At 44.9% G+C, this 15,839-nt stretch overlaps 1 pseudogene; it reads right to left on the minus strand.

Annotated features, from left to right (window-relative positions):
• Nucleotides 1-11,211: 11,211 nt before the first annotated feature.
• On the minus strand, nt 11,212-11,344 carry LOC111520927 (annotated as a pseudogene).
• Between the last annotated feature and the right edge of the window lie 4,495 nt (nt 11,345-15,839).

A 15,839-nucleotide genomic window follows, 5' to 3' on the forward strand; every position in this document is an offset into this window, starting at 1 on the left:
CCTTTCTTCCTGTGTGAGACTGAGTCCATCTCATGGCCCTGGATTCCTTCTTGATATTAAGCGTCCCTTTCCCACAGTCCACCTCCTGGTTGCTAAACCTTCTCACCCCCAGCGAACCCACAGACAAGGTCTCCTTCTGACACTAGCCCCACGTCCAAGGTGTCCTTCCTGCCTCTCACTGGAGGAGAGTATGAGCTCCCCAAAGCCTCCCTGGCCACATGTCCCAGGGCGTAAGGAATTCTGTGGACTGGAGGATTTTCACTGTGCTTCGATGCTCTGTGAATCCGGGAGCTGCCAGCTATACTCAGTTTACAGTGGGATGAGGTGGTTAACAAAATGAGTTAAAAAATAATTGCTCTGGCATCTTCTCTTCCACCAAATAACATTCTCAGCTCTCAGCAGGGAGTTGAAATGAACCCAAAGTAGGAAACTGATATTTTAATTTGAATTGAAACTGAACTCAAATAACAATATTGTTCTCTCTTTGAAGCTTGAACCAAATCTGACCTGGACAAAATCCAGAAAATTTCTTAACCTATTCCTTCTCTCCAAAAACAACCTGCAGTGACAGCCTCCATCTTTCTGAATTCTGAACCTGCTTCATGTTTTATTATATTTTTCCAACTGAGTAGAGTACTAAGTTAAATAATTTTTTAAAAATTTATTACCATGATAGAAGCATGATCTCTTAGGCACAGATTATATCTTTGCTGTTGAAAGAATAAAAAGAGTTGATAAACTTCAAAGGTTTTATTTAATTAGAAAAAAATTTTAAAACTGGTATGAAATTAATATGAGGTTTAATACCGTATTTTCATTTTTTTGTGTTTCTTTTTAAAGGGATAAACTCAAGCAGCTACACAAAAAAATACTTTTTAAAAACTTAATGAACATTACAGCCCCTTATTTTTGTTGCTAGGTCTGTAAAGAATTACAGTATGAGAGAGTAAGATGGTAGGAAATATAGAATCCATGAGTGTCATGGTTTGAATGTGTCCTTCAAAGTTCATGTGCTGGAAACTTAATCACGAATGCAACATCGTTGAGAGGTTGGACCTTCAAGTGGTGATTGGATTAATGTGTTGAGAGGTGAAAGAATTAATGCCATTATTGCAGAGTGGGTTAGTTATCATGGGAATGGGTTTCTTATAAAAGTATGAGTTCAGCCCCCTCTCTCTCACTCTCTCTTGCTCTCTTGACCATCTTATTTCTGCCATGGGATGACACAGCATAAGGGCCCTCACAAGATACCCGCACCAAGCTATAGGACTTCCCATCCTCCAGAACTGTGAACCAAATAAACTTTGTTGTTTATAAATCACCATGTCTCTGGTATTCTGTTATCACTGCACAAACAGACTAAGACATGGGCCAATAGCCATGCCCTCTTGAGACCTGGCATAACATCTAGAATGCATCTGGAGCTCAGTACCTATTTGTTAAGTGAAGTAATCAAGGAGGAGCTCCTCCTGCCTTCTATGTGAGGACATATTTGCCTTTGTGCATTGTAGACCTTTGGTCTTGATTTTAAACGTTTTCTCAGCACAGCCCTTTTGGTTTCTAGGCTTGTCTATGAGTCTCTCTCTCTCAGCATTGTAACCACCTCTTTTCATTTCCTGTGAATATCTCTGTTATTCATTTTTTCTTTCTGACTTGTTAATTCATCACAAAAGTTTGTGTGTGTGTGTGTAACTTTTCTGAATATTTGACCTCTAATATGATCTTATTTTTCTTAAATAACTTCATTAGAAGCCTCAACTTTATTTTCTTCTTATATGGAGTTGTAAACTTTAAAAAGTATGCACAAGATTAAAGAGGAACTATGTATAATCTAAGAAATTTATTTATTCTTTCCTTAGATATCTAAACACAGGCTAGCTGTTATGCTTTGGCTTAAATTTTGATTTGGTAAATTTGTTCTATTCATTTATTTATCTTTTTTATAATTAAAAAATCAGAAATGGGGTCTCGCTATGTTGGCCAGCATAGTCTCGAACTCCTGGCCTCAAGCAATCCTCCTGCCTTGGCTTCCCAAAATGCTGGGATCACAGGTATGAGCCACCATGCCTGTGGCCTATTCATTTCTTTAATATTTATCTATTTTCTATGGTTAGCACCAATGCCTTCTCTTGAGTATAGTGAAGTGGGGCATTTTCCCCAAATGTACAGAGGAAACTGTAAACAGCAGTGAGTAAGAGAGAAGTAACTGCCCCCATATCCCGCCCCCGCCAATATCCTCAGCCTTCAAGTTACTCTTTTTGACATTGCCTCCCATTTCCTTCCTACTGTGCCACTTTCTCTATTTCTGTTTCTAATATTTCCAGTTTCAGTTCTGATGACCAATGCTGCCATACAATTCATTTCAGCTTGAGCCTACTTGTACCCCTCTGGGGAAAGCCCAGGTTGATAAATACTACGTGTAGATATCCCTTGCACAACATCCATATCTCCATCTATTTTCCATTGAGACACAAGCCCTGTCCCTTGCAGACTTCAAAGTGCCTGATCCCTGATCAAACGAGCACATGATCTGAATTAAGCAATGAGAATCTTGCCCTATAAAAATGAGATCTTGAGCCATGTGACACAAGAACCCCAAATGGCAAAACAGGTTCATCCCAAGTGGCAGGGCTGCCCATTAGTTCTTGCTCCTTGGATCTCTGGAGTCACCCCAGTTCCTGTCCTCACTAAGCCTTTTCCTGTGATTCTCTGGGCTACCCTGTAGCCTTTCAATACATTTCTTTTTGTCTTCAGTTACCCAGTGTTCATTTCTGTTGTTTGCAACCAAAGAGCCCCAAGTGATATCAGTGTTTGCAATTATTTGAGAACTTCCTCTGTTTCTTCATTGTTATGCTTTAATAAGAACAGCCACATAGATCAGTGTGGAATCTTAAGCCTTGACCACCAGATCGTTCATCTCCTATGTCCATTTTCACCAGCCCCTTCCCAGATACCCGAGTGCTACCTTTGCTTCTCTTGATTCTGTTTTCTTTGGAAAATATGGAACTATTCTGTTTATATTAAAGTCTGCTATTGGTTGGGTGCGGTGGCTCATGCCTGTAAGCCCGACACTTTGGGAGACCAAGGTGGGCAGATCACCCGAGGTCAGGAGTTCGAGACCAGCCTGGCCAACACGGTGAAACCCCATCTCTACTAAAAATACAAAAAATTAGCCAGGTGTGGTGGCAGGCACCTGTCATCTCACCTACTCTGGAGGCTGAAGCAGGAGAATCGCTTGAACCCAGGGGGTGGAGGTTGCCGTGAGCTGAGATTGCATCATTGCACTTTAGCCTGGGCTAAAGTGAAACTCTGTCTCAAAAACAAAACAAAACAAAACAAACAAAACAAAACAACCAACCAAACAAACAAACAAAACAGAAAAACAGTCCGCTATCACTTTGGGATGACAGGGTATACTTTGCTGCCATTTAGAGAACAACCGAGCTTTATCACTGTGTATTTACTTAAACAGAAACCAGCTAAACCAGAATGAAATCAGCTACCAGAATCCCTCCCACTTCACTTTCCACCTGGGCTCCCTCTGACAACAGGTAACCTTTGGGTGAAGTTGGCACAAAACTTTGGGAGACAGGACTCCCAGCTGGATGACATTTTTAACATAAAGCAGCTATGGTAGCCAAGAGCTTTCTCATCGGGGTTGGGGGTGGGGGGTGGCACTCTGCCTTGCTCTCTGCTTCTTCCTTCCCCTTCCGCCTTCCACTCTATTTCTCCTTCTTTGACCAGCTAGAGTGATAAGTTCTGGTGACTCTCATTCATCACCTACCTTTGGCAGACTGGGGTTTCCCTCTAAGGGCAGTGGCTCTGGTCTCAGGGACTCCCCAGAGGCCTCAGGTCAGGTCAATACAGTCATTCCCTTGGCTCTTAGCTGTGCTGACTGATAGCCTTGGTGGCCTTTAGCAATGACAGAGGTGTTTTTGTTTGCAATGGTCAGACAGCGTCCGCCTTGGCAATGCTGAAGCATCTCTGAGCAAACCACTCAGAATGGTCTGATGTGACCTTCCAGAGGGCAGACGCTAGGTCTGCTTTCTCTCTCCACCCTGGTTGATGGAATAAAGTAATGGTTGATGGAAGTATAGCAGAGTACACACAACTAACTTAATTTTAGCCCCTGACCAGCACAAGGACACAAGAGTCATCTAAGCAAAGTGGTGAGAAGGAAAGAATCCAGGGGCTCTCCAGAAGAGGTAGGGTTTTGTAATCAGTGACTGAGTAATAGAAATGCTGGATGCTAGGCGGAGGGTCTGGCTCTACTACTTAGCTATTAATTTGGGCAAAATTACTTATGTTCTCTAAGACTTATCTATAAAACAGAGATAGTATTAGCACCTGTCTCATAGGGTTCTTGAGACAATTAAATGAGATGAAACCTAAAAAGCCCCCAGCATGAAGACTGGCACATAGTGCAATAAATATGAGTTATTGTTATCACTGGTAACAAAATCATCAGCAACTAGCTACCGTGGGGGAACAGCCCATGTGCACTGGGACCTTTCTGGAGGCAAAGGCTGTAGGAGGCCTTTCCAGGGAGTCAGAACTGGAGACCCCAGTGGGGCACCCTGCACATGGCAGCAGAGGCCAGCACAGGACACAGCAGAACCAAGGAGAGCTTGCCTTTCCCCACCAAGGTCACACTGTTGCCCAAATCCTGAAAGATTTGGAACTCATCCAAGGAGGAAGAACGAGGGAAGGGGGAATCTTGTCGTTATCTAAGTTTGTAGATGAGAAATGTTCGTACCTGCTACACCTGCAAAAGTTTGTCCTGGCACAGCTGAGACAGAGATGCAGAACTAGCTGGCATGTAGGGTGAAGCTACCCGCCCTCCCATCCCCGCTGCCTTTCTACCACCATCCTTGCCATTACCCTTCTCTCCTAAAGGGAAGAATGCAAGTCTGGTCAGAAGTGTAGCAAGGCACTGCTGGAAAGGTTAGCATTCAGATCCTGGATGAAGGCTCTGGACTTCCTGCTGCCTGGGCTGGAGCGGGAGCCCAGCATGGCTGTGCCTGTGCGATGGCTGGCTGCCTGCTGAGCCTGAGAAGCTTGATGAGCAGAGATGCAGGGTGGTCCTTGAGCTTAATCCCTGAGAGGCAAGTGGTGTAGGAATGGAAAGGAAGAGCTGGATTCTACAGAAATTCCCGAGAATTGTCAGGGATTCACAGAGGTGGGGAAAAGTTAGAGAGGACTGGGATTTAGGCCTAGATGGCTCAGAGAATCATGATGCCAGAAATTCAGATATCAGGGCCAGGCGCAGTGGCTCACCCCTGCAATCTCAGCACTTTGGGAGGCTGAGGTGAGCAGATCACCTGAGGTCAGCAGTATGAGACCAGCCTGACCAAACTGACGAAACCCTGTCTCTACTAAAAGTACAAAAGTTAGCTGGGCGTGGTGGCAGGTGCCTATAATCCCAGCTACTCAGGAGGCCGAGGCAGGAGAATTGCTTGAACCGGGGAGGCAGAGGTTGTGGTGAGCTGAGATGGCGCCATTGCACTCCAGCCTGGGCAACGAGAACGAAACTCCATCTCAAAAAATAAAATAAATTTTAAAATAATGTGGCAGATGGCAGAGATGAGCTCATTGAGAAAAGAGTGTTCTGAGCTTTTTACACTTTCTATGTACAGGAACTCTTTACTTTCTCAGGGGTAGACAGAAGGGTGAAATTTTTCCACAAAGGTGTTCTGGGTTACAACACAGACCTTTTTAGCCATAAATTGCTAGAAAGGCAAACACGTTTTGATTAACTCTAGATTGAACATGGCTGCAAGGAAAGGAAGTCAGAGCTCTATTTTTAAGGTAGTTTGACGCAAGGTGAGCTCCGCTTCCCTTGCCACGGTGCAGATTACATGGTCATGGCACACTTCCACCACCTGGTGGCTAAACTCTTAAATTGCAAGGCCTGCTCTTTAAGAAGTCCTCAACAATAGGGAGGACCTAATAGCATCTTCTTCTCCTGACTCCGCAAAAACTTTTGAAACAGGCCTCAGAAGAAAGAAGCTGGAGCTCTGCTCGCTTCTCCAAAGATGGAGTTTGGTTTTGCTCCCCTGGTATAATCAGAAAAGCCAAGGAAGACTTTGAAGTAAACACAGTCCTTCCTCTAAAGTGCCAAGAACCCTAAAATTCTTGCAGTAGTAGTTAATTGTATTTCCTTTCAGAGTGTTCTCTTTGAAAATATAGACACCCATTGTGAAGGGTGAGCTGTTAAATCATTAACACTTTAGTGTGAATAACTGTCTCAGCCAGTTTCCTTAGGTGGGGAAGTTGCAGTGGACCGAGCTTTTGCAGGCTAGGGTGAAGTTTTATTGTTGTTTGTTTGCTTGTTTTTGAGTCTCGCTCTTGTTGCCCAGGCTGGAGGGCAGTGGCACGATCTCGGTGCACTGCAACTTCCGCCTCCCAGGAAACTGGCTCATAGCTCCTAGAGGGTCTTAGAGGGGAGTTAAGGAAAGGACCCAAAGGGAGGAAGAGAGGGCGTCTGATATGGTCCTTCTATTATCCTAGGACCAAGAGGGTCAGGAGGAATCCCTGGTGAGAGCCTTGCCTTGGCTGCATGTGGTAACCTGCTTCACCCTAGCCTGCAAAAGCATTGACAAAACCCTGATGACCAGTTAACCAGAGAAAGCAGTGCGTGCTGTGTCTGGGAGGGCACTGGGGAAATGCTAAGAAAGACTGACAATGACAGTGTCCCAAAGAGGAAGCAAGGTCCTCTAGCTGGGGGACCCTGTTTTATTGTTGTTTGTTTGCTTGTTTTTGAGTCTCGCTCTTGTTGCCCAGGCTGGAGGGCAGTGGCACGATCTCGGTGCACTGCAACTTCCGCCTCCCAGGCTCAGGCAATACTCCCACCTCAGCCTCCCAAGTAGCTGGGACTACAGGTGCATGCCACCACACCTAGCTAATTTTTGTGTGTGTTTTTTTTTTTTTTTTTTTTTTTTTTTTAGACAGAGTCTCGCTCTGTCACCCAGGCTGGAGTGCAGTGGCGTGATCTTGGCTCACTGCAAGCTCTGCCTCCCGGGTTCAAGCTGTTCTCCTGCCTCTGCCTCCCAAGTAGCTGGGACTACAGGCACCCCCCACCACGCCCGGCAAATTTTTTTTTTTTTTTTTTTTTTTTGTATTTTTAGTAGAGATGGGGTTTCACTGTGTTAGCCAGGATGGTCTCGATCTCCTGACCTCGTGATCCACCCGACTCAGCCTCCCAAAGTGCTGAGATTACAGGCGTGAGCCACCACATCCGGCCAATTTTTGTATTTTTAGTAGAGATGGGGTTTCACCATGTTGGCCAGGTTGATCTCGAACTCCTGACCTCAGGTGATCCGCCCACCTTGGCTTTCCAAAGTGCTGGGATTACAGGTGTGAGCCACTGCACCTGGACTGTTGTTTCTTTAAAACAGCATATAAGGCTTATGGGCCCGATCCTCCCCACAGATAAAAATGGTTTAGTCCTCAACATTTAAAATTGGGAGATTTCACATAAAAACCTGGATTTCTGGCTTTTCCTGTAAAAAGAATAAGGATGAGGATAATGATGATGAGATCAGCATTTTCATATGCTCTTCTAAACCGACAGGGAGCTGCTCTGCTTGGAGGGGACGTGCACCTTCCAGTTCTACAGTCCCCAGAAGGTTCACTTACTGCACTTATGTTCCTGGCCTGGCTCCTGAAACCATCTGAGGTTGTGACTCTGCTTTCAAATACTAATAATAATTAAAATGACGATAAAAGGAATGAAAATATCAGTAATGCTATCAGTCGTTTTGTCAGAGGCGTTTGAACCAGAGCGACGCCATCATTAACAGGGGCTGGGTAAAATAAGACCCACTGGGCTGCATTCCCAGGAGGTTAGGCGTTCTAAGTCACAGGATGAGATACGAGGACGGCACAAGGTACAGGTCACAAAGACCTTGTTGATAAAACAGGTGATGGTAAAGAAGCCGACCAAAACCCACCGAAACCAAGATGGCCACAAAAGTGACCTCTGGTCATCTTCACTGCTCATTATATGGTAATTATAATGTATTATCATGCTAAAAGACACTCCCACCAGCACCATGGCAGTTTACAAATGCCAAGGCAATGTCAGGGGGTTACCCTATATGGGCAAAAAGGGGTAGGAATCGTCAGTTCCGGGAATTGCCCACCCCTCTCCCAGAAAACTCACGAATAATCCACACCTTGTTTAGCATATAATCAATAAATGACCATAAAAGTGGGCAACCAGCAGCCGTCAGGGCCTTTTGCCTATGGAGTAGCCATTCTTTTGTTTCTGTACTTCTCTAATAAATTTGCTTTCACCTTACTCAATGAATTCGCCTCAAATTCTTTCTTTCGCGAGATCCAGGAACCCTCTCTTAGGGCCTGCATCAGGATCCCTTTCTGATAACAGTTTAATGCTACTTCAAGCGAGACATTGTGCTAGTAATATTACCGACAAAATAACTCTAATTCTCACAAAACAATGGTGTTTATATTTTCATATTCACAAGAAGAAATCCAAAGGACAAGGGAATTTCATAGTCACATGTTCCTTTTTGTGTTGGTATTAGAAAATTGCCACTGTAGATTTTCTTGGGTGTGCATTATGTATTTTATATTTATTCTCATTTCAATAGAGACACAGCTAAAAATGAATAGCACTACATTCATTTTCAACACAGGCAACAATCTGGCTCTGTTTGTAGCACCAAAATTGCAACCAAGACTGTCCTGCTTGTCCTCACCTCTGTGCAATTCAAGATTCTGAGCAACACCGCTCCAGTCTCCCCTGTTCTACCCATGGGGTAATCGGCTTTCTGTTTAGCTACATGAGACTTCTTTTCTAGATACATACTCATGGCTCTCTATTGTTTCGCTAATTCATTAAGACCTATGTTGTATTTGAAATGACCAAGTGAATTTTTGCCAACTGGAAAAAAAGAAAAAAACAAGGTGTTTTGATTCTTGCCCATTTATTAACAATCCAAGTCCACATATGCTGCTGCTTCTCTGACTATGCTGAGTGAGCCCTAGGGAGGCAGTAGAGGAAGCCTCTGAGGGTAACTAATGGGCTTTCTTTTGGATGCAGAAATAATGCTATTGCTTTCAATTATTTGGAGTTCTTACCTCCCTCCCCAGCAGAGATAGATTTCCACGGTCCTACTACACTGTCCCTTCTGGTACTCTAGGTCGGGGTCCCCAATCCTCCGGCCAAGGACCGGTACTGTCTGTGACCTGTTAGGAAGCAGGCCCCACAGCAGCAGGTGAGCAGCGGGCAAGCCAGCATGACCACCTGAGCTCCACCTCCTGTCAGCTCAGCGGCAGCATTCGATTCTCATAGGAGTGTGAACCCTATTGTGAACTGCGCATGTGAGGGATCTAGGTTGCGTGTTCCTTATGAGACTCTAACTAATGCCTGATGATCTGAGGTGGGACAGTCTCATCCCAAAAACATCTGCCCCACTCCCCCACTCCCCCACCACCCACTGGTAGAAAAATTGTCTTCCACAAAACCGGTCCCTGGTGCCAAAAAGGTTGGAGACCGCAGCTCTAGGTAACCAAAGGCATGCATTTCCTCCATCCCTATCCTTTCTTTCAAGGAAGAAAGAAATGAGGGAGACAATGGGCCTATTTTCTCATCCCATTAAATTAGTTTGGCAGAACTTAGTTTGATCATATATTGTGTGCTTAATTTAAAAAAAAAAATCCCAGTGACACATCTTTTAATGCCCCTGTTGGTGAAGAAAGCAAAATTCTGTACAATATTTGAAGAAGTTTCTTCTGAGCCAGATGTGAGGCCCATGACCCATGACACAGCCTCAGGAGGTCCTGAGAAGATGCGTCCAAGGTGATTGGGTTACAGCTTAGTTTTATACATTTTAAGGAGACAGAAGTTACAGGCAAAGACATAAATCAACACATTTGAGGTATACATTGGTTCAGCCCAGAAAGGCAGAACATCTGGAAGAAGGGAATTTTCAGGTCATAGGTCGATTCAAAGATTTTCTGATTGGTGATTGGTTGAAAGAGTTAAGCTTTGCCGGCCGGGCGCGGTGGCTCAAGCCTGTAATCCCGGCACTTTGGGAGGCCGAGACGGGCGGATCACGAGGTCAGGAGATCGAGACCATCCTGGCTAACCCGGTGAAACCCCGTCTCTACTAAAAAATACAAAAAAATAGCCGGGCGAGGTGGCGGGCGCCTGTAGTCCCAGCCACTCGGGAGGCTGAGGCAGGAGAATGGCCTGAACCCAGGAGGCGGAGCTTGCAGTGAGCTGAGATCCGGCCACTGCACTGCACTCCAGCCTGGGCGACAGAGCGAGACTCCGTCTCAAAAAAAAAAAAAAAAAAAGAGTTAAGCTTTGCCTGAAGAGCTGAGTCAGCATAAAGAAATGCTTGAATCAAGATAAGGGGGATTGTGGAACCCCAGATTTTTGTTATAAAAAGTCTCTAAGTAAGTTTCAGAGAGAATAGATGGTATATATCTCTTACTGGGCCTTGAAAGGTATCAGACTCTCCAAAAAAGTCCTGGTAAGGGAAGGAGATTCTCTAGAGAATGCAAATTTTCCCCTGCAAGAGATGGCTTTGCAGAGCTATTTCAAAATATGTCAAAGAAATACATTTGGGGGTAAAATACTTTGATTTCCTTTAGGGCCTGTTATCTGTCATGTGATGCTACACCAGCATCAGGTTGGAATTTGGTATCTTGTTGCTACAAATAGTCTGTTTTGTCAGTCTTATAATCTCTTTGTGAATGTTCATGCTGGTCAGTCATGTGCCTGAACTCCAAAGGGAGGAGGGTGTAGCAAAGGATATCTGACCTCCCTTCCCATTATGGCCTTAACTAGTTTTTGAGCATTTGTTTTTGGGTGTTTTTTTGTTTGTTTGTTTGTTTGTTTGTTTTTTGAGACAGAGTCTCACTCTGTCCCCCAGGCTGGAGTGCAGTGGTGTGATCTCAGCTCGCTGCAACCTCCGCCTCCCAAGCTGAAGCGATTCTCCCACCTCAGCCTCCCGAATAGCTGGGACTACAGGTGTGAGGCACATGCTCAACTAATTTTTGTATTTTTAGTAGAGACAGGGTTTCACCATGTTGGCCAGGTTGGTCTCGAACTCCTGACCTCAAGTGATCCACCCGCCTCAGCCTCCCAAAGTGCTGGGATTACAGGCGTGAACCACTGCACCCAAGTTGGGTTTTTGGGTTTTTTTAAATATATATTTTTTTACTAACAAAGTTCAGTCTCTGGAGAGACTGTCAAAAATTGCCGATGCTGACTATGTTTCAAGACATCATGGCAGGGTACTGAGAAGAGTTTTCCATTAGCAATAATCACACCTCAGGTAAACCTCATTGGCTGCCATTGCACAAAGCTTCCTCGGGTTTTCTTTGGGATCCTCTTGGCCAAGGGGGGATCCATTCAGTGGTTGGCAGTGCTTAGAATTTTATTTTTGGTTTACTCCCACAAACTTTGTAACATTCTTTCCTTCCTTCCCCTTTGTTTATTTCTCCCCTAGTAATTTTCCTTTTTTTCTCTCTCTCTCTCTCCTTTTTTTTTTTCTTTTTTTTAGACAGAGTCTCATTCTGTCATCCAGGCTGGAGTCCAGTGGCATGATCTTGGCTCACTGCAACCTCTGCCTCCCAGGTTCAAGTGATTTTCATGCCTCAGCCTCCCAAGTAGCTGGGATTACAAGCATGCGCCACCATGCCCAGCTACCTTTTTGTGTTTTTTAGTAGGGATGGGGTTTCGGTATGTTGGCCAGGCTGACCTTGAACTCCTGGCCTCAAGTGATCCTCCTGCCTTGGCCCTCCAAAGTCCTAGTAATTCTCTTTTTATCAGTTTTAATTCTTATTGAAGCTATCTATAATCATAAGAGTCAAATCCAAGGCTTGTTACAAAAATTAGCAGATCTCTCTCACTCCATTTCCTGATCTCTAAATAGAACCACTTTCAAATCTCTAATTTTATACTATATTCTATAATTTTTCAGTTTCAGGTATAGAGTGTCAACTTCTTGAGACAGAAAATAAGGCCTTAACTTTCTCCCTCGCTCTCTCTCGCTCTCTTTATTGCTCACATACACACATTCACGCCTTCTGACTTCTTGTCTTCCTGAAACGATTACATCAGCTTTGGTTAGACACATACTCAGTGTTGTACTGGTCAAGTCTAATCAGGAGTTAGAAACCACAGAGTAATCGGTACATCGAAAGTTTAATACAAAGAGTTATTAACTACAGTATAGATTATCTATCAAGGGGGAAAGAGAACTGTAAAGAATGCCTAGAGGTGGGCAAGTTTGAGAGACCAGAGTACGCCTCCCCAGAGTACAAGGGATTAATGAGCTGAAGACACTTAAGAAGAAACAGATGCACCAGAGCGCTCTGCCCTCTGTTGGGGCTTGGAAAACAATGCCCTGCAGTACGACACTTTGGCAGGCTGAGTACTTTGATCTAAAGGAGACTGGAAGGCTCCAGAAGCAAGTTCTCTCTGATCTTTTCTGTTCTATCTCTCCTCCCTCTTTTTTCCCCCAAAGCAAGTCATGGAAACCAGAATTCCACTTCCCCAAGGCTGGTTATTAGAAACTAGATCCCCTCTTCGCCAAAGCAAGCCTTAAAAGGAGACATATCACTCTCACCTCCCCCGTCTTTCTGTTCAGGAGCTGGACATAAAGACATTCTCCAACTGCCTTGCCTAATAGTTGGTCATAAGACTCCCATTCCAGAGGGGTCCTGCCCTATCCCAGAGCAAGGAATGCTGCACAGAGAAGCCAAGAAGAATCTGAACATACGGGCCTTGCTGGGTCTCCCTACTCAATCCATTATCATTAGATCATATCGTTGTTGTCCAGTCACATTTCTACATGCCTGTCCATTTTTTATTTGACTTAAGCATAAAAATAGACAATTTTCCCTGGGTCTTTAGGACTTTATTTCTGAAGTTTCCTGTGTCATGTAAAACTTTGGTTAAGTAAGTTGTGTTATGCTTTTCTCCTGTGAACCTGTCTTTGTTATAGGAGTTGGAGCCATGATCCTTATGATGGGTGAGGAAAGGGATCACACCTTTTCTGCCCCCTGCATTCTCCTCTATTTGCCTAAAAGCAGAATAGAGATCTATAAAGAAAAAGGGCATCTGTATGAGTCACAGTTCTCCAGGAGGACAGAATATTAGGACATATGTGTATATAAAAGAGAGTTTACTAGGGAAGATTGGCTCACACAATTACAAGGCAAAGTCCTACAGGAGGCTACTTGCAAGCTGGGGAGAAGGAGAAGCCAGTAGTGACTCAGTCCAAGTCCTAATGTCTCAGAACCAGGGAAGCTGACAGTGCAGCCTTCGGTCTGCAGTTGAATACCTGGGAGACCCTGGGAAGCCGCTGGTGCAAGTCCCAGAGTCCAGAGGCCAAAGAACCTGGTGTCTGATGTCCAAGGTCAGGAGGAGCAGAAGTAAGCAACCAAAGTGGGAAGAAGAAAGAGAGCCAGAAGACTCAGCAAGCAAAGTTGCCCCACCTTCTTCACCTGCTTTGTTCTGGCTGTGCTGGCTGCCATTGGATGGTCTCCACCCACACTGAGGATGAGTCTTCCTCTCCCAGTCCACTGACTCACATATCAGTCTCCCCGATACCCTCATAGACACACCAGAAACAATAGCAGCCAGCTAGCGTTCCTCAATCCAAACAAGTTGGCACCTAATATTAACCATTACAGTATCCTTCCTTGTTCTCTAAAGGTTGCCAGTGGGCCAGATGTGGTGGTTCATGCCTGGAATCACAGCACTTTGGAAGGCTGAAGTTGGTGGATCACCTGAGGTCAGGAATTTGAGATCAGCCTAGTCAACATGGTAAAACCCTGTTTCTACTAAAAATACACACACACACACACACACAAATTAGCCTGGCATGGTGGCAGGCCTCTGCAGTCCCAGCCACTTGGGAGGCTGAGGCAGGAGGATCACTGAAGCCCTGGAGGCGGAGGTTGCAGTGATCCGAGATCGTGCCGCTGCACTCCACCTGCACTCCAGCCTGGGTAACAGAGTGAGACTCCCTCTCAAAATAAATAAATACATAAATACATAAATAAATAAATAAATAAATAAATAAATAAATAAATAAGAGGCTGGGCGCTGTGGCTCACGCCTGTAATCCTAGCACTTTGGGAGGCCAAGGTGGGCAGATCACTTGAAGTCAGGAGTTCAAAACCAGCCTGGCCAACATAGTGAAACCTCGTCTCTACTAAAATTACAAAAATTAGCCAGGTGTGGTGGTGGACACCTGTAATCCCAGCTACTTGGGAGGCTGAGACAGGAGAATCACTTTAACCGGGGAGGCAGAGGTTGCAGTGAGCCAAGATCACATCACTGCACTCCAGCCTGGGCGACAGAGCAAGACCCCGTCTCATAAATAAATAAATAAATAAATATTACCACTGAAGAAAGCTTTAGACCCTCTTGGCCTGGAGATGAAGCCAGAGGAATTCATATGAACGAGCTTTACTAACTATCCTTTATCTGCCAGTTCTTTGCCTTTCCTCAAGTTGCTGCCTGTAGAAAGTCCTTTTCCTTTCTCTTGTCACTTCTCTAAAAATGTACTGTTCTTTGTTAAAGACGCTAGCTAAGCTGGAATTCTAAGACACCACTTTGAGAACTACTCATTCTCTCTGTATCTCCCATGTATTATGAAGAATATATGTGAATAAACTTCTGTTTGCTTTTCTTTTGTTAATTTGCCTTCTGTAACAGAAGTCTGTTTCTACTACAAACCTCTGGGGGTTCTCTCCCCCCACACAAGGACACTCAGGGGAGGAATGACCCTCCCCAAGGCTGGGATGGCACAGAAGCTTTCTGGGTTGCTCCAGGCCACAGCTAGGTCACAGCCACTGGACAAGAAGAAAACACCTCTCTGGAGGACTGGCAGGCCAAGGCTGGGAAGCCAGCTGAAGCACCCGCATGATTCACTGGAGATCATTCCTGGGAAGGCTGCGGGGACTCTGTGGAAGTTATCTATCAGGTGCTGCTGGATCCTAATGGAGCTGTCACTGGATCTTTGGTTGCTGCGTTGCGGGGTGTGGGGAGAGGAGCGAAAAGCCGCAAAACCCTGGATGGTGGATGCGACCGCCTTCCTCCTTCAGCGTCCCTCCAACGCCCTCTACTGACAATGCTTTTAACGTCATGCCAGCTGCAAAGGAGAAATAGTCAAAGGACCCCGAATTTCACAGGTCAGATGGTGCAGTGTGAATCTGGAGAGGCAGCAAATTGATGACTGGCATAAGTGATTACCTTTTATGAATCTATTAATGTTATTGACAGCTGAGTCATGTAACATATTACGACTACTTCTCCTTCCCTACTTAACTTTTTGTTTTCTCTCGGATTAAAAACTGGCTTTATTGTTTTTGTTTATTTCATTATCACCAATCCCCAAATTCTCCCTAGTTATGTAAATTTCCCCTCCCACGGGGGAACAATAGTCTCAGTCCTCATTCTGGCAACATTTGGGGCCAGGACCATGAGGCAGGCGAGGGACACATGGCAGCAGAGACCATCATCATTACTTGAGGAAGTTTATGCATCTTCAGCAGGATCCCCCACTGTGGTCTTGTGGCCAATTCACAGAAGCCACTGGCTTGGAGTCTTTCCTCTACCATCTCCTTTCATCTCCCTAAGGGTGTTCTTACACACGTTCTACCCACTCCTTCATCAACCCACTCCTTTCCTGGCTTCTCATCATTACATTGATTGATTGATTGATTGATTGATTGATTGGTTAGTTGAGATGGAGTCTTGCTCTGTCACCCAGACTGGAGTGGAATGGCCCGATTTTGGCTTATTGCAACCTCTGCCTCCCAGGTTTAAGCGATTCTCCTGCCTCAGC

The sequence above is a fragment of the Piliocolobus tephrosceles genome, chromosome 7, assembly GCF_002776525.5.
Source record: "Piliocolobus tephrosceles isolate RC106 chromosome 7, ASM277652v3, whole genome shotgun sequence".
Classification (NCBI taxonomy): domain Eukaryota; kingdom Metazoa; phylum Chordata; class Mammalia; order Primates; family Cercopithecidae; genus Piliocolobus; species Piliocolobus tephrosceles.